Source organism: Natrix helvetica (genome assembly GCF_964273705.1).
Source record: "Natrix helvetica genome assembly, chromosome: W".
Lineage (NCBI taxonomy): Eukaryota > Metazoa > Chordata > Lepidosauria > Squamata > Natricidae > Natrix > Natrix helvetica.
In genome coordinates, this window is record NC_138555.1 from 69,944,731 (window position 1) to 69,969,485 (window position 24,755).

The window sequence follows — 24,755 nt, forward strand, 5'->3', positions numbered from 1 at the left end:
AATCCCCAGCCTCAGGAAGGTTCAAATGAAATGCAGTTAAAGGGCCCCTACCTCAGTCCTTTTTGTCTCACTGACTCCCCCCCTGTATCCAGCAGCTCCAGTCCCTAGCCTTTCGAAGGTTAAAATAAAATGGAGGTAAAGGGCCCCTACCTCAGTCCTTTTGCCTCTCTGACTCCCCCCTTGTATCCAGCAGCTCCAATCCCCAGCCTTTCGAAGGTTAAAATGAAATGGAGATAAGGGCCCCTACATCAGTCCTTTTTGTCTCTCTTACTCCCCCCTTGTATTCAGGAGCTCCAACCACCGGCCTCAGGAAGGTTCAAATGAAATGGAGGTAAAGGGCCCCTACCTCAGTCCTCTTTGCCTCTCTGACTCACCCCTTGTATCCAGCAGCTCCAATCCCCAGCCTCAGGAGGCTTAAAATGAAATGGAGTTAAAGGGCCCATACATCAGTCCTTTTCGTCTCTCTGACTCCCCCCTTTTATCCAGCAGCTCCAATCCCCAGCCTCAGGAAGGTTCAAATGAAATTGAGTTAAAGGGCCCCTACATCACTCCTTTTTTTCTCTCTTACTCCCCCCTTGTATCCAGCAGCTCCAATCCCCAGCCTCAGGAAGGTTCAAATGAAATGCAGTTAAAGAGCCCCGACCTCAGTCCTTTTTGTCTCACTGACTCCCCCCCTGTATCCAGCAGCTCCAGTCCCCAGCCTTTCGAAGGTTACAATAAAAAGGAGGTAAAGAGCCCTTACCTCAGTCCTCTTTGCTCTGACTCCCCCCTTGTATCCAGCAGCTCCTATCCCCAGCCTCAGGAAGGTTCAAACGAAATGGAGTTAAAGGGCCCCTACATCAGTCCTTTTCGTCTCTCTGACTCCCCCCTTTTATCCAGCAGCTCCAATCCCCAGCCTCAGGAAGGTTCAAATGAAATGCAGTTAAAGGGCCCCTACATCAGTCCTTTTTGTCTCTCTGACTCCCCCCTTGTATTCAGGAGCTCCAACCACCGGCCTCAGAAGGTTAAAATGAAATGGATTTAAAGGGCCACTTCATCAGTCCTTTTTGTCTCTCTTCCTCCCCCCTTGTATCCAGCAGCTCCAATCCCGAGCCTTTCGAAGGTTCAAATGAAATGGAGTAAAAGGGCCCCTACATCAGTCCTTTTTGTCTCTCTTACTCCCCCCTTGTATCCAGCAGCTCTAATCGCCAGTCTCAGGAAGGTTCAAATGAAATGGAGTTAAAGGGCCCCTACATCAGTCCATTTTGCCTCTCTGACTCCCCCCTTGTATCCAGCAGCTCCAACCACCAGCCTCAGGAAGGTTCAAATGAAATGGAGTTAAAGGGCCCCTACATCAATCCTTTTTGTCTCTCTGTCTCCCCCCTTGTATCCAGCAGCTCCAATCCCGAGCCTTTCGAAGGTTCAAATGAAATGGAGTAAAAGGGCCCTTACATCATTCCTTTTTGTCTCTCTGACTCCCTCCTTGTATTCAGGAGCTCCAACCACCAGCCTCAGGAAGGTTAAAATGAAATAGATTTAAAGGGCCCCTACATCAGTCCTTTTTGTCTCTCTGTCTTCCCCCTTGTATCCAGGAGCTCCAATCCCCAGCCTCAGGAAGGTTCAAATGAAATGGAGTTAAAGGGCCCCTACATCAGTCCTTTTGCCTCTCTGACTCCCCCCTTGTATCCAGCAGCTCCAATCCCCAGCCTCAGGAAGGTTAAAATGAAATGGAGTTAAAGGGCCCGTACATAAGTCCTTTACTGTCTCTCTGACTCACCACTTGTATCCAGAAGCTCAAATCCCCAGCCTTTCGAAGGTTAAAATGAAATGGAGTTAAAGGGCCCATACCTCAGTCCTTTTGGTCTCTCTAACTCCCCCCTTGTATCCAGCAGCTCCAATCCCGAGCCTTTCGAAGGTTCAAATGAAATGGAGTAAAAGGGCCCCTACATCAGTCCTTTTTTTCTCTCTGACTCCCCCCTTGTATTCAGGAGCTCCAACCACCGGCCTCAGGAAGGTTAAAATGAAATGCATTTAAAGGGCCACCTCATCAGTCCTTTTTGTCTCTCTAACTCCCCCCTTGTATCCAGCAGCTCCAATCCCGAGCCTTTCGAAGGTTCAAATGAAATGCAGTAAAACGGCCCCTACATCAGTCCTTTTCGTCTCTCTGACTCCCCCCTTTTATCCAGCAGCTCCAATCCCCAGCCTCAGGAAGGTTCAAATGAAATGCAGTTAAAGGGCCCCGACCTCAGTCCTTTTTGCCTCTCTGACTCCCCCCTTGTATCCAGCAGCTCCAATCCCCAGCCTCAGGAAGGTTCAAATGAAATGGAGTTAAAGGGCCCCTACATCACTCCTTTTTGTCTCTCTTACTCCCCCCTTGTATCCAGCAGCTCCAATCCCCAGCCTCAGGAAGGTTCAAATGAAATGCAGTTAAAGGGCCCCGACCTCAGTCCTTTTTGTCTCACTGACTCCCCCCCTGTATTGAGCAGCTCCAGTCCCCAGCCTTTCGAAGGTTAAAATAAAGAGGAGGTAAAGAGCCCCTACCTCAGTCCTCTTTGCTCTGACTCCCCCCTTGTATCCAGCAGCTCCAATCCCCAGCCTCAGGAAGGTTAAAATGAAATGGAGTTAAAGGGCCCCTACATCACTCCTTTTTGTCTCTCTTACTCCCCCCTTGTATCCAGCAGTTCCAATCCCCAGCCTCAGGAAGGTTCAAATGAAATGGATTAAAAGGGCCGCTACATCAGTCCTTTTTGTCTCTCTGACTCCCCCCTTGTATTCAGGAGCTCCAACCACCGGCCTCAGGAAGGTTAAAACGAAATGGATTTAAAGGGCCCCTACATCAATCCTTTTCGTCTCTCTGACTCCCCCCTTTTATCCAGCAGCTCCAATCCCCAGCCTTTCGAAGGTTCAAATGAGATGGAGTTAAAGGACCCCTACATCAGTCTTTTTTGCCTCTCTGACTCCCCCCTTGTATCCAGCAGCTCCAATCCCCAGTCTCAGGAAGGTTCAAATGAAATGGAGTTAAAGGGGCCCTACATAAGTCCTTTACTGTCTCTCTGACTCCCCACTTGTATCCAGAAGCTCAAATCCCCAGCCTTTCGAAGGTTAAAATGAAATGGAGTTAAAGGGCCCGTACCTCAGTCCATTTTGCCTCTCTGACTCCCCCCTTGTATCCAGGAGTTCAAACCACCAGCCTCAGGAACGTTCAAATGAAATGGAGTTAAAGGGCCCCTACATCAGTCTTCTTTGTCTCTCTGACTCCCCCCTTGTATCCAGCAGTTCAAACCACCAGCCTCAGGAAGGTTCAAATGAAATGGAGTTAAAGGGCCCCTACATCAGTCCTTTTGCCTCTCTGACTCCCCCCTTGTATCCTGGAGCTCCAGTCCCCAGCCTCAGGAAGGTTCAAATGAAATGGAGGTAAAGGGCCCGTACATAAGTCCTTTACTGTCTCTCTGACTCCCCACTTGTATCCAGAAGCTCAAATCCCCAGCCTTTCGAAGGTTAAAATGAAATGGAGTTAAAGGGCCTGTACCTCAGTCCTTTTTACCTCTCTGACTCCACCCTTGTATCCACCAGTTCCAATCCCCAGCCTTTCGAAGGTTAAAATGAAATGGAGTTAAAGGGCCCCTAGATCAGTCCTTTTTGCCTCTCCGACTCTCACCTTGTATCCAGCAGTTCAAAGCACCAGGCTCGGGAAGTTTTAAATGAAATGGAGTTAAAGGGCCGCTACCTCAGTCCTTTTTGTCTCTCTGACTCCCCCCTTGTATTCAGGAGCTCCAACCACCGGCCTCAGGAAGGTTCAAATGAAATGCAGTTAAAGGGCCCCTACCTCAGTCCTTTTTGTCTCACTGACTCCCCCCCTGTATCCAGTAGCTCCAGTCCCCAGCCTTTCGAAGGTTAAAATAAAATGGAGGTAAAGGGCCCCTACCTCAGTCCTTTTTGCGTCTCTGACTCACCCCTTGTATCCAGCAGCTCCAATCCCCAGCCTCAGGAGGCTTAAAATGAAATGGAGTTAAAGGGCCCATACATCAGTCCTTTTCGTCTCTCTGACTCCCCCCTTTTATCCAGCAGCTCCAATCCCCAGCCTCAGGAAGGTTCAAATGAAATGGAGTTAAAGGGCCCCTACATCACTCCTTTTTGTCTCTCTTACTCCCCCCTTGTATCCAGCAGCTCCAATCCCCAGCCTCAGGAAGGTTCAAATGAAATGCAGTTAAAGAGCCCTGACCTCAGTCCTTTTTGTCTCACTGACTCCCCCCCTGTATCCAGCAGCTCCAGTCCCCAGCCTTTCGAAGGTTATAATAAAAAGGAGGTAAAGAGCCCTTACCTCAGTCCTCTTTGCTCTGACTCCCCCCTTGTATCCAGCAGCTCCTATCCCCAGCCTCAGGAAGGTTCAAACGAAATGGAGTTAAAGGGCCCCTACATCAGTCCTTTTCGTCTCTCTGACTCCCCCCTTTTATCCAGCAGCTCCAATCCCCAGCCTCAGGAAGGTTCAAATGAAATGCAGTTAAAGGGCCCCTACATCAGTCCTTTATGTCTCTCTTACTCCCCCCTTGTATCCAGCAGTTCCAATCCCGAGCCTTTCGAAGGTTCAAATGAAATGGAGTAAAAGGACCGCTACATCAGTCCTTTTTTTCTCTCTGACTCCCCCCTTGTATTCAGGAGCTCCAACCACCGGCCTCAGGAAGGTTCAAATGAAATGCAGTTAAAGGGCCCCTACCTCAGTCCTTTTTGTCTCACTGACTCCCCCCCTGTATCCAGCAGCTCCAGTCCCCAGCCTTTCGAAGGTTAAAATAAAATGGAGGTAAAGGGCCCCTACCTCAGTCCTTTTTGCGTCTCTGACTCACCCCTTGTATCCAGCAGCTCCAACCCCCAGCATTTCGAAGGTTAAAATGAAATGGAGTTAAAGGGCCCATACATCAGTCCTTTTTGCCTCTCTGACTCCCCCCTTGTATCCAGCAGCTCCAATCCCCAGCCTCAGGAAGGTTAAAATGAAATGGAGTTAAAGGGCCCGTACATAAGTCCTTTACTGTCTCTCTGACTCACCACTTGTATCCAGAAGCTCAAATCCCCAGCCTTTCGAAGGTTAAAATGAAATGGAGTTAAAGGGCCCATACCTCAGTCCTTTTGGTCTCTCTAACTCCCCCCTTGTATCCAGCAGCTCCAATCCCGAGCCTTTCGAAGGTTCAAATGAAATGGAGTAAAAGGGCCCATACATCAGTCCTTTTCGTCTCTCTGACTCCCCCCTTGTATTCAGGAGCTCCAACCACCGGCCTCAGGAAGGTTAAAATGAAATGGATTTAAAGGGCCCCTACATCAGTCCTTTTCGTCTCTCTGACTCCCCCCTTTTATCCAGCAGCTCCAATCCCCAGCCTTTCGAAGGTTCAAATGAGATGGAGTTAAAGGACCCCTACATCAGTCTTTTTTGCCTCTCTTACTCCCCCCTTGTATCCAGCAGCTCCAATCCCCAGCCTCAGGAAGGTTCAAATGAAATGGTGTTAAAGGGCCCCTAAATCAATCCTTTTTGTCTCTCTTACTCCCCCCTTGTATCCAGCAGCTCCAATCCCCAGCCTCAGGAAGGTTAAAATGAAATGGAGTTAAAGGGCCCCTACCTCAGTCCTTTTTGTCTCTCTTACTCTCCCCGTGTATCCAGCAGCTCCAATCCCTAGCCTCAGGAAGGTTAAAATAAGATGGAGTTAAAGGGCACCTACCTCAGTCTTTTTTGTCTCTCTTACTCTCCCCTTGTATACCGCAGCTCCAATCCCCAGCCTCAGGAAGGTTAAAATGAAATGGAGTTAAAGGGCCCCTACATCAGTCCTATTTGTCTCTCTGACTCCCCCCATGTATCCAGCAGCTCCAACCACCGGCCTCAGGAAGGTTCAAATGAAATGGAGTTAAAGGGCCCCTACATCAATTCTTTTTGTCTCTCTGTCTCCCCCCTTGTATCCAGCAGCTCCAATCCCCAGCCTCAGGAAGGTTAAAATGAGATGGAGTTAAAGGGCACCTACCAATGTCAGCGTTCCAAATATCATGCAGAATTAAATCATTGTCCAAGGCAAAGTAGTCCTTAAAACTCCAATTTAATAAGACAGGCATGTTGGCATTAAGCTGGTGAAATTTCAACTCTAAGGTACATCCGGTGAATTCCCCAAGTTAAAAGTTCATCATCTATCCCCACACCCCATAATTCATCACATGGTCCAATCTTCATCTTCCACTCTGGCATGTACACCCCTCTTCTTCCGGCCAGGTGTCGAGGTGCGGAGACAAAAGACGACCTTGAGCTTCTAAGAAATCCATAACAATACATTCCACAATCCTACTCCTTTCTATTCCCCCCTCCCAACTACTATACCAATGAAACAGCATAATATGTATGTTTTAATTATGTGGCAGGCCAAAGATCCTAAAAGGAACAGAATTACAGGCCTGACAGGCGGCCTCTCCTCAAGAGAAAAACGTTTCCTGAAAAGAGAATAACATAAATGTTAACTATCAAAATTTAACCACCTCTTCCTCCCCCAGGGGGACCCTTTGGCTTATCAGGGAATTTCTGATGGAATTGCTTCACTAATTTATCTGCTTTCAGATCCCAACTTTTCACCCACGTAGCTTCTGACAAAGGGTATCCCTTCCAATGCACTAAATATTGTAAACGACCTCTATACAGCCTGGAATCTAATATTTTTTTCACTTCATAATGTGTTTCCCCTTCTACCACTACGGGAGGAGGTGGAGTTTGGGTGGATGGTCTCGTGCTAGACTCCCTTACCGGCTTCAATAAGCTACAATGGAATACCGGGTAAATTTTCCCTAAGAGTCTGGGTAGGCTGAGTCGAACTGTAACTGGGTTAATTATCTTTTCTATTGGGAAAGGACCTAGAAATTTTGGACCTAATTTCTTACTAGGCATCTTTAATCTTATGTATTTAGTAGACAAAAAAACTTTGTCCCCCACTCGAAAGGGGGGTTGTAGGGAACGATGTTTATCAGCTTGCTTCTTGTAGGCTTCTGCCGCATCTGTTAGCGCCTTTTTGGTATTCTCCCATCCCTTCTTTAGTGCCTCCAGCCATTCATTCAGGGACATGGATGAGGGAGGTTCCTTAGGTAGTTCAGGCATGGGAACGAATTCCATGCCACTGGTAATCTGGAAAGGAGTTAATCCGGTACTGCTGTGAACCGTATTATTATATGCTACTTCAGCGAAAGGTAGCCAGTCCGACCAATTGTCTTGCTGATAGTCCACATAACACCGGATATACTGTTCCACCATCGCATTGGCCCTCTCTGCTGCCCCATTTGTGCTGGGATGAAATGCTGAGCTGAGTCCCTGCGTGGACCCGATCGATTTTAGGAATTCTCTCCAGAACTTGGCGGTGAATTGAACTCCGCAATCTGAAATGATCCTTTTTGGAACTCCATGTAGGCGATAAATGTGTTTCACAAACATTTTCGCTAATTTCTTTGCGGATGGTAGGCTTGAACAAGCGATAAAGTGTGCTTGCTTGGAAAACAAATCAATAACTGTCCAGATTACTTTATTACCACTGCTATCTGGAAGTTCGACAATGAAGTCCATTGCTATCTCTTCCCATGGTCGGCTAGGGTTGGCCACTTGTTGTAGTAGTCCAGGGGGCTTTCCCGGACGGGTTTTCATTGTTGCACAAGTAGCACAGCTTTTTACATAATCTTCCACCTCCGACCTCATCTTTGGCCACCAAAATTGACGTCTAGCGAGGTGGAGAGTTTTCAGGAATCCGAAATGACCTCCTAGTTTCGCATCATGACTCCGCTGTAGCACTTGCAATCTCATTTCTGCAGGGACGTACAGTTTGGATCCCTTCCAGGCTACGCCATCATTAATCGTTAGGATGTCTTTGTTGCTGTTGAACCATGGGTCTGTCTGGAGGGCTGCTTTCAGTTCGGTTCTCAGTTTATCTTGGCTTCGACTGGTGACTTGAGCTGCCTTTTGGTGAGAAGGAGATATGATGGGGTGGAAAATTTCTTCCTTTTTACTGTCAAACTGGGGTTTTCTCGACAGTGCATCTGCTAATAAGTTCTTCCCTGCGGGGATGTGTTTAATTTCAAATTTGAACCTTTGGAAATATTGGGCCCAACGGACCTGTTTGGGGGATAACTTTCGATGGGCAAGGAGAGTTTCGAGGTTTTTATGATCAGTCCATACCTCGAACGGTATATCCCCCCCTTCCAGGAGATGCCTCCAGGTGAGCATGCTCCATCTGATCGCGAATGCCTCCTTCTCCCAAATGGGCCACCTTCTTTCCGTAGTGGTGAGTTTCTTGGAGATGTAAGCGCATGGTAAGAGGTGGCCTTCTTTATTCTTTTGTAGTAGCACCGCAGCTATCGCGACATCACTGGCATCCGTTTGGATTATGAAGGGTCGCTCTGGATCGGGGTGTTGCAATATGGGTTCTTGGGCAAAGAGCCGTTTTAATTTCTCAAAAGCCTTTTGACAGTCGATTGTCCATTTTAATGGTTGGTTTGCTTTTGGTTTAGTAGGGGAAGGCCCCGTTCTTAATAGGTCAGTCAATGGTAGGGCAATTTCAGCAAAGGTTGGAATAAACTGCCTATAAAAGTTTGCAAATCCAAGGAAGCTTTGTAATTGTTTGCGAGTGCTTGGAGGTTTCCAATCTAACACCGCTTTCACTTTTTCTGGGTCCATTTCTACTCCTTCATTGGAGATACGATATCCCAGATAATCTAGCGAGGTCTTGTGGAATTCACACTTTGACAATTTTGCATAAAGTTTGGCAGCTAGAAGTTTTTTCAGGACTTGCCGTACCAGTTTCACATGTTCTTCCATGGTCTCAGAGAAGATCAAGATGTCATCTAAATAAACGAGTACTCCGCGGTACAGGTGGTCGTGTAGCACTTCATTTATGTACTGCATGAATACTGCGGGTGCTCCTTGTAGTCCGAAAGGCATGACTTTATATTGGAAGCTGCCTAAGGGAGTATTAAAAGCGGTCTTCCACTCATCCCCTTTCCGGATTCGTATACGGTAATACGCCTCTCTCAAATCCAGCTTGGTGAAGATCTTGCCCTTAGCCAAGTGGTTCAACATATCTTTCATGAGAGGGAGGGGATAGGTATTCTTTTCGCATACCGCATTCAAAGCTCGTAAGTCCACACAGAGGCGAACCCCCCCCATCTTTCTTTTCCCTGAAGAGCACTGGGGCTGCTACTTTTGATTTTGCTGGTTCAATAAACCCTCTTTTCAAATTGGTGTCGATGTACTTCCTCAATTCTATCATCTCTTTAGGCGTCATAGAGTACATTTTGGGCTTTGGTAAGGTTACCCCAGGTTTGAACTCTATGGCACAATCTGTGGCGCGGTGAGGTGGAAGGTAGTTTCCGTCTTCCTCACTGAACACCTCCGCCAGATCCCAATAGATCTTTGGGACTCGTTGGATTCCCGGAAGTTTAGTGTCTGCTGCGGTTGCTGCAGGTTCTGGATGGGTTGGGCTGTTAGGTTCCAATGTTCCTGGGTGGCCTTTTGGTTCCACTGGTGGTAACGGCCCAAGTCCAATAGTCACCTTTCTAACGCCATCCTCCCACTTTATGGTAGGTTCCCACTTGTCCAACCATGCAAGCCCTAGGATAACTGACTCCTGCATTCCAGGGGCCACGATGAATCTGAGGAACTCATAGTGGCGGCCTATCACCAGTTTTACTAACTCAGTGATCTTTGTAGCCAGAGCTCCCCCAATTAGGGTTCCATCCACTTGCTCAAACGGAATGGGTTGTTTCAGGGGTCTGGTGCGTATACCTAGTTGCTCCACTATTGACATGCTGATTAAGCATCGGGTGCAGCCGGTATCTATAATCACCCCAACTTCCCCTTCTACCCCCGTTTTCGGTATTTGGAGTTTGGCTTTTATTTGGAAGGGGCGGATAGGTGCACTCACCATTGGGTCGTCTTCTGGGTTTCCTTCCTCTTCCTCCTCTGAAGTGTCCAGGGCGTTTTCAGTGGCTCCGCTCTCTGCCCCTGCTGGCTGTTGTGCCAGACGACTTTTTTCTGGGGGTTTTCTGGGGGTTTTCTTGACTGTGCTGGCAGGTGGTTGGCGTGGTTGTGGAACTGGGGCTGGAGCCCAGCATGTAGATGCCCGGTGGCCAAGCTGACCACAACGGTAGCACTTTATTTTGGGGCCCCAGGAACGAGGGGTTGGCAGGAGCTTTTCAGTTTGCTGCCTCTGCGTTCGGTGGGCTAACGGTTTTTTTTCAGGGGTTCTGGTACCAGGCTTTGGATAGGTATTAATCTCGTGGTCCAGTATGATTGCAGTGGTGTACCATTCTTGGATACGATCTGGGGTCCCCCTTACGGCACAAGCTTGTTTCAGTTTGGGATCTAAGGCCTTTTTGAACGTATAGACCAATAGTCTCTCTGGCCAGTAACGTAGTCTTCCAGCTATTCTCCGGAATTCCCAAACTAATTCTTTGACCGGCCGACCCCCCTGTCGTAATTCCTGGATCTGGTCTTCAGCATCTACCTGTTGGGCCACATCGTAAAATCGGGCCCGCATCAGTTGGATGAACCCCGTTATGTCATCTAACTCAGGAGCTGCTTCTTCATGGAGTTCCGCTATCCATTGTGCTGCCTCTCCTTCATTCATCCCCTCTGCTATTTCTTGGATCAGTTCTCGATCCGTCAGGTATTGTGGGCCTACTTGGTCAACGTATGCCAACACTCGATTCATAAAGTAAGCTAGTTTGTCTCGGCTGCCATCATAGGTTGCACGGAACCTTGGGGGTGTGGGAGGAGGAGGGGGTGCTGGTGGTTGAACCGGAGCAACCTGTTGGCCTGCTGCTTGGGGTGGTAAGCTTCTTTGTGGGGCCACACCCATCGGTTGGGCAAAAGCCTGCTGAGGCATTGGTGGGGGGGCTGGGCCCTGTGGTGGTCCCATTCCTTGGCTCTGCCTCTGAGCAGCTATTTGGGGTGGCGCCATTGGTTGGGAAGGGGCAGGCGTCCACTGGCATTGAGCCCATCCATGACCCGGGAAGAAAGCCCAACCTGAATTGGCTTGATTGATGGGTCCAGAGCCATCGCTTTGCAGAGGAGGGGAGGTGAAAGTGTTCCAGGCCCCTTTCGGCTGGTTAAGTTTTACTTCCCAACTTTTTTTCACTCCAGGAGGGGAGGGTGCTGATTCGCTGATGGCTGTGTGGAAAGACCCAAGGTCTCCGCTCCACTGCGCAGCAGTTTCTCTGCTGGGGAAGGATAATGTGGGCTTTGCTAGCCTCCACCCGGGTGGTTCTGGGGGCCCCAGGGGTTTTTGTTCACTCACATTTAGGCGTCGGAATTGGTCCTGAAGGCCCATCAAAGACTGGCTGCGTGAGAGTGACTGAGATCTCCATTCATTTGCTCTTCTCCCCATGCTCCAGCCGTCTGTCAGAGTTCCCTTGGGGGGCCCCCCTCCTTCCAGCAGGCATTCCTGAGAAGCAATAAATCCCGAAACTTCCTCTCGCAGGTCTAACTCCGTCTGTGAGGAAAATCTTGGTTTCGGTTCCTTTTCCCTCGCCTCTGCCTGTTGAACTATTTCTTTAGAAGGTGCATAGATAGTCTCGACAAAAATAAGCGATCCATCATCCTTAGCTTTCTCTGCTGCATTCTTTCCCTCCTCCATCTTCACTGAAATTTCGTCCTGCCCAGGGTTGGGTCAGAACTGGGATTCAGTACCCCGATGAAAGAAAAAAAATTTATGGGAGAGTTGAAATAATGTCAGCGTTCCAAATATCATGCAGAATTAAATCATTGTCCAAGGCAAAGTAGTCCTTAAAACTCCAATTTAATAAGACAGACATGTTGGCATTAAGCTGGTGAAATTTCAACTCTAAGGTACATCCGGTGAATTCCCCAAGTTAAAAGTTCATCATCTATCCCCACACCCCATAATTCATCACATGGTCCAATCTTCATCTTCCACTCTGGCATGTACACCCCTCTTCTTCCGGCCAGGTGTCGAGGTGCGGAGACAAAAGACGACCTTGAGCTTCTAAGAAATCCATAACAATACATTCCACAATCCTACTCCTTTCTATTCCCCCCTCCCAACTACTATACCAATGAAACAGCATAATATGTATGTTTTAATTATGTGGCAGGCCAAAGATCCTAAAAGGAACAGAATTACAGGCCTGACAACCTCAGTCTTTTTTGTCTCTCTTACTCTCCCCTTGTATACAGCAGCTCCAATCCCCAGGCTCAGGAAGGTTCAAATGAAATGAAGTTAAAGGTCCGCTACCTCGGTCATTTTTGCCTCTCTGACTCCCCCCTTGTATCCAGCAGCTCCAATCTCCAGCCTCAGGAAGGTTCAAATGAAATGGAGTTAAAGGGCCCCTACATCAGTCCTATTTGTCTGTCTGACTCCCCCCATGTATCCAGCAGCTCCAACCACCGGCCTCAGGAAGGTTCAAATGAAATGGAGTTAAAGGGCCCCTACATCAATCCTTTTTGTCTCTCTGTCTCCCCCCTTGTATCCAGCAGCTCCAATCCCCAGCCTCAGGAAGGTTCAAATGAAATGGAGTTAAAGGGGCCCTACATAAGTCCTTTACTGTCTCTCTGACACCCCACTTGTATCCAGAAGCTCAAATCCCCAGCCTTTCGAAGGTTAAAATGAAATGGAGTTAAAGGGCCCGTACCTCAGTCCTTTTGGTCTCTCTAACTCCCCCCTTGTATCCAGCAGCTCCAATCCCGAGCCTTTCGAAGGTTCAAATGAAATGGAGTAAAAGGGCCCCTACATCAGTCCTTTTTGTCTCTCTTACTCCCCCCTTGTATCCAGGAGCTCCAATCCCCAGCCTCAGGAAGGTTCAAATGAAATGCAGTTAAAGGGCCCCTACCTCAGTCCTTTTTGTCTCACTGACTCCCCCCCTGTATCCAGCAGCTCCAGTCCCCAGCCTTTCGAAGGTTAAAATAAAATGGAGGTAAAGGGCCCCTACCTCAGTCCTTTTTGCCTCTCTGACTCCTCCCTTGTATCCAGCAGCTCCAATCCCCAGCCTCAGGAGGCTTAAAATGAAATGGAGTTAAAGGGCCCCTACATCAGTCCTTTTCGTCTCTCTGACTCCCCCCTTTTATCCAGCAGCTCCAATCCCCAGCCTCAGGAAGGTTCAAATGAAATGGAGTTAAAGGGCCCCTACATTACTCCTTTTTGTCTCTCTTACTCCCCCCTTGTATCCAGCAGCTCCAATCCCCAGTCTCAGGAAGGTTCAAATGAAATGGAGTTAAAGGGCCCCTACATCAGTCCTTTTTGTCTCACTGACTCCCCCCATGTATCCATCAGCTCCAACCACCGGCCTCAGGAAGGTTAAAATGAAATGGATTTAAAGGGCCACTTCATCAGTCCTTTTTGTCTCTCTTCCTCCCCCCTTGTATCCAGCAGCTCCAATCCCGAGCCTTTCGAAGGTTCAAATGAAATGGAGTAAAAGGGCCGCTACATCAGTCCTTTTTGCCTCTCTGACTCCCCCCTTGTATTCAGGAGCTCCAACCACCGGCCTCAGGAAGGTTAAAATGAAATGGATTTAAAGGGCCCCGACATTAGTCCATTTTGCCTCTCTGACTCCCCCCTTGTATCCAGGAGTTCAAACTACCAGCCACAGGAACGTTCAAATGAAATGGAGGTAAAGGGCACCTACCTCAGTCCTTTCTATCTCTCTTACTCCCCACTTTTATCCAGCAGCTCCAATCCCCAGCCTTATGAAGGTTCAAATTTAATGGAGTTAAAGGGCCCCTACATCAGTCCCTTTTGCCTCTCTGACTCCCCCCTTGTATCCAGCAGCTCCAACCACCGGCCTCAGGAAGATTCAAATGAAATGGAGTTAACGGGCCCCTACCTCAGTCCTTTTTGTCTCTTTGTCTCCCCCCTTGTATCCAGGAGCTCCAATCCCCAGCCTCAGGAAGGTTAAAATGAAATGGAGTTAAAGGGCCCCTACATCAGTCCTATTTGTCTCTCTGACTCCCCCCATGTATCCAGCAGCTCCAACCACCGGCCTCAGGAAGGTTCAAATGAAATGGAGTTAAAGGGCCCCGACCTCAGTCCTTTTTGTCTCACTGACTCCCCCCCTGTATCCAGCAGCTCCAGTCCCCAGCCTTTCGAAGGTTAAAATAAAAAGGAGGTAAAGAGCCCCTACCTCAGTCCTCTTTGCTCTGACTCCCCCCTTGTATCCAGCAGCTCCAATCCCCAGCCTCAGGAAGGTTAAAATGAAATGGAGTTAAAGGGCCCCTACATCACTCCTTTTTGTCTCTCTTACTCCCCCCTTGTATCCAACAGTTCCAATCCCCAGCCTCAGGAAGGTTCAAATGAAATGGAGTAAAAGGGCCGCTACATCAGTCCTTTTTGTCTCTCTGACTCCCCCCTTGTATTCAGGAGCTCCAACCACCGGCCTCAGGAAGGTTAAAATGAAATGGATTTAAAGGGCCCCTACATCAGTCCTTTTCGTCTCTCTGACTCCCCCCTTTTATCCAGCAGCTCCAATCCCCAGCCTTTCGAAGGTTCAAATGAGATGGAGTTAAAGGACCCCTACATCAGTCTTTTTTGTCTCTCTGACTCCCCCCTTGTATCCAGCAGCTCCAATCCCCAGTCTCAGGAAGGTTCAAATGAAATGGAGTTAAAGGGCCCCTACATCAGTCCTTTTTGTCTCTCTGAATCCCCCCTTGTATTCAGGAGCTCCAACCACCGGCCTCAGGAAGGTTAAAATGAAATGGAGTTAAAGGGCCCCTACATCAATCCTTTTTGTCTCTCTTACTGCCCCCTTGTATCCAGCAGCTATAATCCCTAGTCTCAGGAAGGTTCAAATGAAATGGAGTTAAAGGGCCCCTACATCAGTCCATTTTGTCTCTCTTACTGCCCCCTTGTATCCAGCAGCTATAATCCCTAGTCTCAGGAAGGTTCAAATGAAATGGAGTTAAAGGGCCCCTACATCAGTCCATTTTGCCTCTCTGACTCCCCCCTTGTATCCAGCAGCTCCAACCACCAGCCTCAGGAAGGTTCAAATGAAATGGTGTTAAAGGGCCCCTAAATCAATCCTTTTTGTCTCTCTGTCTCCCCCCTTGTATCCAGCAGTTCAAAGCACCAGCCTCAGGAAGGTTTAAATGAAATGGAGTTAAAGGGCCTATACCTTAGTCCTTTTGTCTCTCTTACTCCCCCCTTGAATCCAGCAGCTCCAATCCCCAGCCTCAGGAAGGTTAAAATGAAATGGAGTTAAAGGGCCCCTACCTCAGTCCTTTTTGTCTCTCTTACTCCCCCCTTGTATCCAGCAGCTCCAATCCCTAGCCTCAGGAAGGTTAAAATGAGATGGAGTTAAAGGGCACCTACCTCAGTCTTTTTTGTCTCTCTTACTCTCCCCTTGTATACAGCAGCTCCAATCCCCAGGCTCAGGAAGGTTCAAATGAAATGAAGTTAAAGGTCCGCTACCTCGGTCCTTTTTGCCTCTCTGACTCCCCCCTTGTATCCAGCAGCTCCAATCTCCAGCCTCAGGAAGGTTCAAATGAAATGGAGTTAAAGGGCCCCTACATCAGTCCTATTTGTCTCTCTGACTCCCCCCATGTATCCAGCAGCTCCAACCACCGGCCTCAGGAAGGTTCAAATGAAATGGAGTTAAAGGGCCCCTACATCAATCCTTTTTGTCTCTCTGTCTCCCCCCTTGTATCCAGCAGCTCCAATCCCCAGCCTCAGGAAGGTTCAAATGAAATGGAGTTAAAGGGGCCTTACATAAGTCCTTTACTGTCTCTCTGACTCCCCACTTGTATCCAGAAGCTCAAATCCCCAGCCTTTCGAAGGTTAAAATGAAATGGAGTTAAAGGGCCCGTACCTCAGTCCTTTTGGTCTCTCTAACTCCCCCCTTGTATCCAGCAGCTCCAATCCCGAGCCTTTCGAAGGTTAAAATGAAATGGAGTTAAAGGGCCCCTACATCAGTCCTATTTGTCTCTCTGACTCCCACCATGTATCCAGCAGCTCCAACCACCGGCCTCAGGAAGGTTCAAATGAAATGGAGTTAAAGGGGCCCTACATAAGTCCTTTACTGTGTCTCTGACTCCCCACTTGTATCCAGGAGCTCCAATCCCCAGCCTCAGGAAGGTTCAAATGAAATGCAGTTAAAGGGCCCCTACCTCAGTCCTTTTTGTCTCACTGACTCCCTCCCTGTATCCAGCAGCTGCAGTCCCCAGCCTTTCGAAGGTTAAAATAAAATGGAGGTAAAGGGCCCCTACCTCAGTCCTTTTTGCCTCTCTGACTCCTCCCTTGTATCCAGCAGCTCCAATCCCCAGCCTCAGGAGGCTTAAAATGAAATGGAGTTAAAGGGCCCCTACATCAGTCCTTTTCGTCTCTCTGACTCCCCTCTTTTATCCAGCAGCTCCAATCCCCAGCCTCAGGAAGGTTCAAATGAAATGGAGTTAAAGGGCCCCTACATTACTCCTTTTTGTCTCTCTTACTCCCCCCTTGTATCCAGCAGCTCCAATCCCCAGCCTCAGGAAGGTTCAAATGAAATGCAGTTAAAGGGCCCCGAGTTAGTCCTTTTTGTCTCACTGACTCCCCCCCTGTATCCAGCAGCTCCAGTCCCCAGCCTTTCGAAGGTTAAAATAAAAAGGAGGTAAAGAGCCCCTACCTCAGTCCTCTTTGCTCTGACTCCCCCCTTGTATCCAGCAGCTCCAATCCCCAGCCTCAGGAAGGTTAAAATGAAATGGAGTTAAAGGGCCCCTACATCACTCCTTTTCGTCTCTCTGACTCCCCCCTTTTATCCAGCAGCTCCAATCCCCAGCCTTTCGAAGGTTCAAATGAGATGGAGTTAAAGTACCCCTACATCAGTCTTTTTTGCCTCTCTGACTCCCCCCTTGTATCCAGCAGCTCCAATCCCCAGTCTCAGGAAGGTTCAAATGAAATGGAGTTAAAGGGCCCCTACATCAGTCCTTTTTGTCTCTCTGACTCCCCCCATGTATCCATCAGCTCCAACCACCGGCCTCAGGAAGGTTAAAATGAAATGGATTTAAAGGGCCACTTCATCAGTCCTTTTTGTCTCTCTTCCTTCCCCCTTGTATCCAGCAGCTCCAATCCCGAGCCTTTCGAAGGTTCAAATGAAATGGAGTAAAAGGGCCCCTACATCAGTCCTTTTTGTCTCTCTTACTCCCCCCTTGTATCCAGCAGCTCTAATCCCCAGTCTCAGGAAGGTTCAAATGAAATGGAGTTAAAGGGCCCCTACATCAGTCCATTTTGCCTCTCTGACTCCCCCCTTGTATCCAGCAGCTCCAACCACCAGACTCAGGAAGGTTCAAATGAAATGGTGTTAAAGGGCCCCTAAATCAATCCTTTTTGTCTCTCTGTCTCCCCCCTTGTATCCAGCAGTTCAAAGCACCAGCCTCAGGAAGGTTTAAATGAAATGGAGTTATAGGGCCTATACCTTAGTCCTTTTGTCTCTCTTACTCCCCCCTTGTATCCAGCAGCTCCAATCCCCAGCCTCAGGAAGGTTAAAATGAAATGGAGTTAAAGGGCCCCTACCTCAGTCCTTTTTGTCTCTCTTACTCCCCCCTTGTATCCAGCAGCTCCAATCCCTAGCCTCAGGAAGGTTAAAATGAGATGGAGTTAAAGGGCACCTACCTCAGTCCTTTTTGAATCTCTTACTCTCCCCGTGTATCCAGCAGCTCCAATCCCTAGCCTCAGGAAGGTTAAAATGAGATGGAGTTAAAGGGCACCTACCTCAGTCTTTTTTGTCTCTCTTACTCTCCCCATTGTATACAGCAGCTCCAATCCCCAGGCTCAGGAAGGTTCAAATGAAATGAAGTTAAAGGTCCGCTACCTCGGTCCTTTTTGCCTCTCTGACTCCCCCCTTGTATCCAGCAGCTCCAATCTCCAGCCTCAGGAAGGTTCAAATGAAATGGAGTTAAAGGGCCCCTACATCAGTCCTTTTTGTCTCTCTGACTCCCCCCTTGTATCCAGCAGCTCCCATCCCCAGCCTCAGGAAGATTCAAATGAAATGGAGTTAACGGGCCCCTACCTCAGTCCTTTTTGTCTCTTTGTCTCCCCCCTTGTATCCAGGAGCTCCAATCCCCAGCCTCAGGAAGGTTAAAATGAAATGGAGTTAAAGGGCCCCTACATCAGTCCTATTTGTCTCTCTGACTCCCCCCCTGTATCCAGCAGCTCCAGTCCCCAGCCTTTCGAAGGTTAAAATAAAATGGAGGTAAAGGGCCCCTACCTCAGTCCTTTTTGCCTCTCTGACTCCTCCCTTGTATCCAGCAGCTCCAGTCCCCAGCCTTTCGAAGGTTAAAATAAAATGGAGGTAAAGGGCCCCTACCTCAGTCCTTTTTGCCTCTCTGACTCCTCCCTTGTATCCAGCAGCTCCAATCCCCAGCCTCAGGAGGCTTAAAATGAAATGGAGTTAAAGGGCCCCTATATCAGTACTTTTTGTCTCTCTGACTCCCCCCTTTTATCCAGCAGCTCCAATCCCCAGCCTCAGGAAGGTTCAAATGAAATGGAGTTAAAGGGCCCCTACATTACTCCTTTTTGTCTCTCTTACTCCCCCCTTGTATCCAGCAGCTCCAATCCCCAGCCTCAGGAAGGTTCAAATGAAATGCAGTTAAAGGGCCCCGACCTCAGTCCTTTTTGTCTCACTGACTCCCCCCTTTTATCCAGCAGCTCCAATCCCCAGCCTCAGGAATGTTCAAATGAAATGCAGTTAAAGGGCCCCTACCTTAGTCCTTTTTGCCTCTCTGACTCTCACCTTGTATCCAGCAGCTCCAATCCCCAGCCTTTCGAAGGTTCAAATGAGATGGAGTTAAATTACCCCTACATCAGTCTTTTTTGCCTCTCTGACTCCCCCCTTGTATCCAGCAGCTCCAATCCCCAGCCTCAGGAAGGTTCAAATGAAATGGAGTTAAAGGGCCCCGACATTAGTCCATTTTGCCTCTCTGACTCCCCCCTTGTATCCAGGAGTTCAAACTACCAGCCACAGGAACGTTCAAATGAAATGGAGGTAAAGGGCACCTACCTCAGTCCTTTCTATCTCTCTTACTCCCCACTTTTATCCAGCAGCTCCAATCCCCAGCCTTATGAAGGTTCAAATTTAATGGAGTTAAAGGGCCCCTACATCAGTCCCTTTTGCCTCTCTGACTCCCCCCTTGTATCCAGCAGCTCCAACCACCGGCCTCAGGAAGATTCAAATGAAATGGAGTTAACGGGCCCCTACCTCAGTCCTTTTTGTCTCTTTGTCTCCCCCCTTGTATCCAGGAGCTCCAATCCCCAGCCTCAGGAAGGTTAAAATGAAATGGAGTTAAAGGGCCCCTACATCAGTCCTATTTGTCTCTCTGACTCCCCCCATGTATCCAGCAGCTCCAACCACCGGCCTCAGGAAGGTTCAAATGAAATGGAGTTAAAGGGCCCCTACATCACTCCTTTTCGTCTCTCTGACTCCCCCCTTTTATCCAGCAGCTCCAATCCCCAGCCTTTCGAAGGTTCAAATGAGATGGAGTTAAAGTACCCCTACATCAGTCTTTTTTGCCTCTCTGACTCCCCCCTTGTATCCAGCAGCTCCAATCCCCAGTCTCAGGAAGGTTCAAATGAAATGGAGTTAAAGGGCCCCGACCTCAGTCCTTTTTGTCTCACTGACTCCCCCCTGTATCCAGCAGCTCCAGTCCCCAGCCTTTCGAAGGTTAAAATAAAAAGGAGGTAAAGAGCCCCTACCTCAGTCCTCTTTGCTCTGACTCCCCCCTTGTATCCAGCAGCTCCAATCCCCAGCCTCAGGAAGGTTAAAATGAAATGGAGTTAAAGGGCCCCTACATCACTCCTTTTTGTCTCTCTTACTCCCCCCTTGTATCCAGCAGTTCCAATCCCCAGCCTCAGGAAGGTTCAAATGAAATGGAGTAAAAAGGCCGCTACATCAGTCCTTTTTGTCTCTCTGACTCCCCCCTTGTATTCAGGAGCTCCAACCACCGGCCTCAGGAAGGTTAAAATGAAATGGATTTAAAGGGCCCCTACATCAGTCCTTTTCGTCTCTCTGACTCCCCCCTTTTATCCAGCAGCTCCAATCCCCAGCCTTTCGAAGGTTCAAATGAGATGGAGTTAAAGGACCCCTACATCAGTCTTTTTTGCCTCTCTGACTCCCCCCTTGTATCCAGCAGCTCCAATCCCCAGTCTCAGGAAGGTTCAAATGAAATGGAGTTAAAGGGCCCCTACATCAGTCCTTTTTGTCTCTCTGACTCCCCCCATGTATCCATCAGCTCCAACCACCGGCCTCAGGAAGGTTAAAATGAAATGGATTTAAAGGGCCACTTCATCAGTCCTTTTTGTCTCTCTTCCTCCCCCCTTGTATCCAGCAGCTCCAATCCCGAGCCTTTCGAAGGTTCAAATGAAATGGAGTAAAAGGGCCGCTACATCAGTCCTTTTTGTCTCTCTGACTCCCCCCTTGTATTCAGGAGCTCCAACCACCGGCCTCAGGAAGGTTAAAATGAAATGGATTTAAAGGGCCACTTCATCAGTCCTTTTTGTGTCTCTTCCTCCCCCCTTGTATCCAGCAGCTCCAATCCCGAGCCTTTCGAAGGTTCAAATGAAATGGAGTAAAAGGGCCCCTACATCAGTCCTTTTTGTCTCTCTTACTCCCCCCTTGTATCCAGCAGCTCTAATCCCCAGTCTCAGGAAGGTTCAAATGAAATGGAGTTAAAGGGCCCCTACATCAGTCCATTTTGCCTCTCTGACTCCCCCCTTGTATCCAGCAGCTCCAACCACCAGCCTCAGGAAGGTTCAAATGAAATGGTGTTAAAGGGCCCCTAAATCAATCCTTTTTGTCTCTCTGTCTCCCCCCTTGTATCCAGCAGTTCAAAGCACCAGCCTCAGGAAGGTTTAAATGAAATGGAGTTAAAGGGCCTATACCTTAGTCCTTTTGTCTCTCTTACTCCCCCCTTGTATCCAGCAGCTCCAATCCCCAGCCTCAGGAAGGTTAAAATGAAATGGTGTTAAAGGGCCCCTACCTCAGTCCTTTTTCTCTCTCTTACTCCCCCCTTGTATCCAGCAGCTCCAATCCCTAGCCTCAGGAAGGTTAAAATGAGATGGAGTTAAAGGGCCCCTACATCAATCCTTTTTGTCTCTCTGTCTCCCCCCTTGTATTCAGGAGCTCCAATCCCCAGCCTTTCGAAGGTTAAAATGAAATGGAGTTAAAGGGCCCCTACCTTAGTCCTATTTGCCTCTCTGACTCCCCCCTTGTATCCAGCAGCTCCAATCCCCAGCCTCAGGAAGGTTCAAATGAAATGGAGTTAAAGGGGCCCTACATAAGTCCTTTACTGTCTCTCTGACTCCCCACTTGTATCCAGAAGCTCAAAACCCCAGCCTTTCGAAGGTTAAAATGAAATGGAGTTAAAGGGCCCGTACCTCAGTCCTTTTGGTCTCTCTAACTCCCCCCTTGTATCCAGCAGCTCCAATCCCGAGCCTTTCGAAGGTTCAAATGAAATGGAATAAAAGAGCCCCTACATCAGTCCTTTTTGTCTCTCTTACCCCCCCCCTTGTATCCAGGAGCTCCAATCCCCAGCCTCAGGAAGGTTCAAATGAAATGCAGTTAAAGGGCCCCTACCTCAGTCCTTTTTGTCTCACTGACTCCCCCCCTGTATCCAGCAGCTCCAGTCCCCAGCCTTTCGAAGGTTAAAATAAAATGGAGGTAAAGGGCCCCTACCTCAGTCCTTTTTGCCTCTCTGACTCCTCCCTTGTATCCAGCAGCTCCAATCCCCAGCCTCAGGAGGCTTAAAATGAAATGGAGTTAAAGGGCCCCTACATCAGTCCTTTTCGTCTCTCTGACTCCCCCCTTTTATCCAGCAGCTCCAATCCCCAGCCTCAGGAAGGTTCAAATGAAATGGAGTTAAAGGGCCCCTACATTACTCCTTTTTGTCTCTCTTACTCCCCCTTGTATCCAGCAGCTCCAATCCCCAGCCTCAGGAAGGTTCAAATGAAATGCAGTTAAAGGGCCCCGACCTCAGTCCTTTTTGTCTCACTGACTCCCCCCCTGTATCCAGCAGCTCCAGTCCCCAGCCTTTCGAAGGTTAAAATAAAAAGGAGGTAAAGAGCCCCTAGTTCAGTCCTCTTTGCTCTGACTCCCCCCTTGTATCCAGCAGCTCCAATCCCCAGCCTCAGGAAGGTTAAAATGAAATGGAGTTAAAGGGCCCCAATATCACTCCTTTTCGTCTCTCTGACTCCCCCCTTTTATCCAGCAGCTCCAATCCCCAGCCTTTCGAAGGTTCAAATGAGATGGAGTTAAAGTACCCCTACATCAGTCTTTTTTGCCTCTCTGACTCCCCCCTTGTATCCAGCAGCTCCAATCCCGAGCCTTTCGAAGGTTCAAATGAAATGGAGTAAAAGGGCCGCTACATCAGTCCTTTTTGTCTCTCTGACTCCCCCCTTGTATTCAGGAGCTCCAACCACCGGCCTCAGGAAGGTTAAAATGAAATGGATTTAAACGGCCACTTCATCAGTCCTTTTTGTCTCTCTTCCTCCCCCCTTGTATCCAGCAGCTCCAATCCCGAGCCTTTCGAAGGTTCAAATGAAATGGAGTAAAAGGGCCCCTACATCAGTCCTTTTTGTCTCTCTTACTCCCCCTTTGTATCCAGCAGCTCTAATCCCCAGTCTCAGGAAGGTTCAAATGAAATGGAGTTAAAGGGCCCCTACATCAGTCCATTTTGCCTCTCTGACTCCCCCCTTGTATCCAGCAGCTCCAACCACCAGCCTCGGGAAGGTTCAAATGAAATGGTGTTAAAGGGCCCCTAAATCAATCCTTTTTGTCTCTCTGTCTCCCCCCTTGTATCCAGCAGTTCAAAGCACCAGCCTCAGGAAGGTTTAAATGAAATGGAGTTAAAGGGCCTATACCTTAGTCCTTTTGTCTCTCTTACTCCCCCCTTGTATCCAGCAGCTCCAATCCCCAGCCTCAGGAAGGTTAAAATGAAATGGAGTTAAAGGGCCCCTATATCACTCCTTTTCGTCTCTCTGACTCCCCCCTTTTATCCAGCAGCTCCAATCCCCAGCCTTTCGAAGGTTCAAATGAGATGGAGTTAAAGTACCCCTACATCAGTCTTTTTTCCCTCTCTGACTCCCCCCTTGTATCCAGCAGCTCCAATCCCCAGTCTCAGGAAGGTTCAAATGAAATGGAGTTAAAGGGCCCCTACATCAGTCCTTTTTGTCTCTCTGACTCCCCCCATGTATCCATCAGCTCCAACCACCGGCCTCAGGAAGGTTAAAATGAAATGGATTTAAAGGGCCACTTCATCAGTCCTTTTTGTCTCTCTTCCTCCCCCCTTGTATCCAGCAGCTCCAATCCCGAGCCTTTCGAAGGTTCAAATGAAATGGAGTAAAAGGGCCGCTACATCAGTCCTTTTTGTCTCTCTGACTCCCCCCTTGTATTCAGGAGCTCCAACCACCGGCCTCAGGAAGGTTAAAATGAAATGGATTTAAACGGCCACTTCATCAGTCCTTTTTGTCTCTCTTCCTCCCCCCTTGTATCCAGCAGCTCCAATCCCGAGCCTTTCGAAGGTTCAAATGAAATGGAGTAAAAGGGCCCCTACATCAGTCCTTTTTGTCTCTCTTACTCCCCCTTTGTATCCAGCAGCTCTAATCCCCAGTCTCAGGAAGGTTCAAATGAAATGGAGTTAAAGGGCCCCTACATCAGTCCATTTTGACTCTCTGACTCCCCCCTTGTATCCAGCAGCTCCAACCACCAGCCTCAGGAAGGTTTAAATGAAATGGAGTTAAAGGGCCTATACCTTAGTCCTTTTGTCTCTCTTACTCCCCCCTTGTATCCAGCAGCTCCAATCCCCAGCCTCAGGAAGGTTAAAATGAAATGGAGTTAAAGGGCCCCTACCTCAGTCCTTTTTGTCTCTCTTACTCCCCCACTTGTATCCAGCAGCTCCAATCCCCAGCCTTTCGAAGGTTAAAATGAAATGGAATTAAAGGGCCCCTACCTTAGTCCTTTTTGCCTCTCTGACTCTCACCTTGTATCCAGCAGCTCCCACCACCGGCCTCAGGAAGGTTCAAATGAAATGGAGTTAAAGGGCCCCTACCTCTGTCCTTTTTGTCTCTCTTACTCCCCCCTTGTATCCAGCAGCTCCAATCCCTAGCCTCAGGAAGGTTAAAATGAGATGGAGTTAAAGGGCACCTACCTCAGTCCTTTTTGTCTCTCTTACTCTCCCCGTGTATCCAGCAGCTCCAATCCCTAGCCTCAGGAAGGTTAAAATGAGATGGACTTAAAGGGCACCTACCTCAGTCTTTTTTGTCTCTGTGTCTCCCCCCTTGTATCCAGGAGCTCCAATCCCCAGACTCAGGAAGTTTAAAATGAAATGGAGTTAAAGGGCCCCTACATCAGTCCTATTTGTCTCTCTGACTCCCCCCATGTATCCAGCAGCTCCAACCACCGGCCTCAGGAAGGTTCAAATGAAATGGAGTTAAAGGGCCCCTACATCAATCCTTTTTGTCTCTCTGTCTCCCCCCTTGTATCCAGCAGCTCCAATCCCCAGCCTCAGGAAGGTTCAAATGAAATGGAGTTAAAGGGGCCCTACATCACTCCTTTTTGTCTCTCTTCCTCCCCCCTTGTATCCAGCAGCTCCAATCCCGAGCCTTTCGAAGGTTCAAATGAAATGGAGTAAAAGGGCCCCTACATCAGTCCTTTTTGTCTCTCTTACTCCCCCTTTGTATCCAGCAGCTCTAATCCCCAGTCTCAGGAAGGTTCAAATGAAATGGAGTTAAAGGGCCCCTACATCAGTCCATTTTGACTCTCTGACTCCCCCCTTGTATCCAGCAGCTCCAACCACCAGCCTC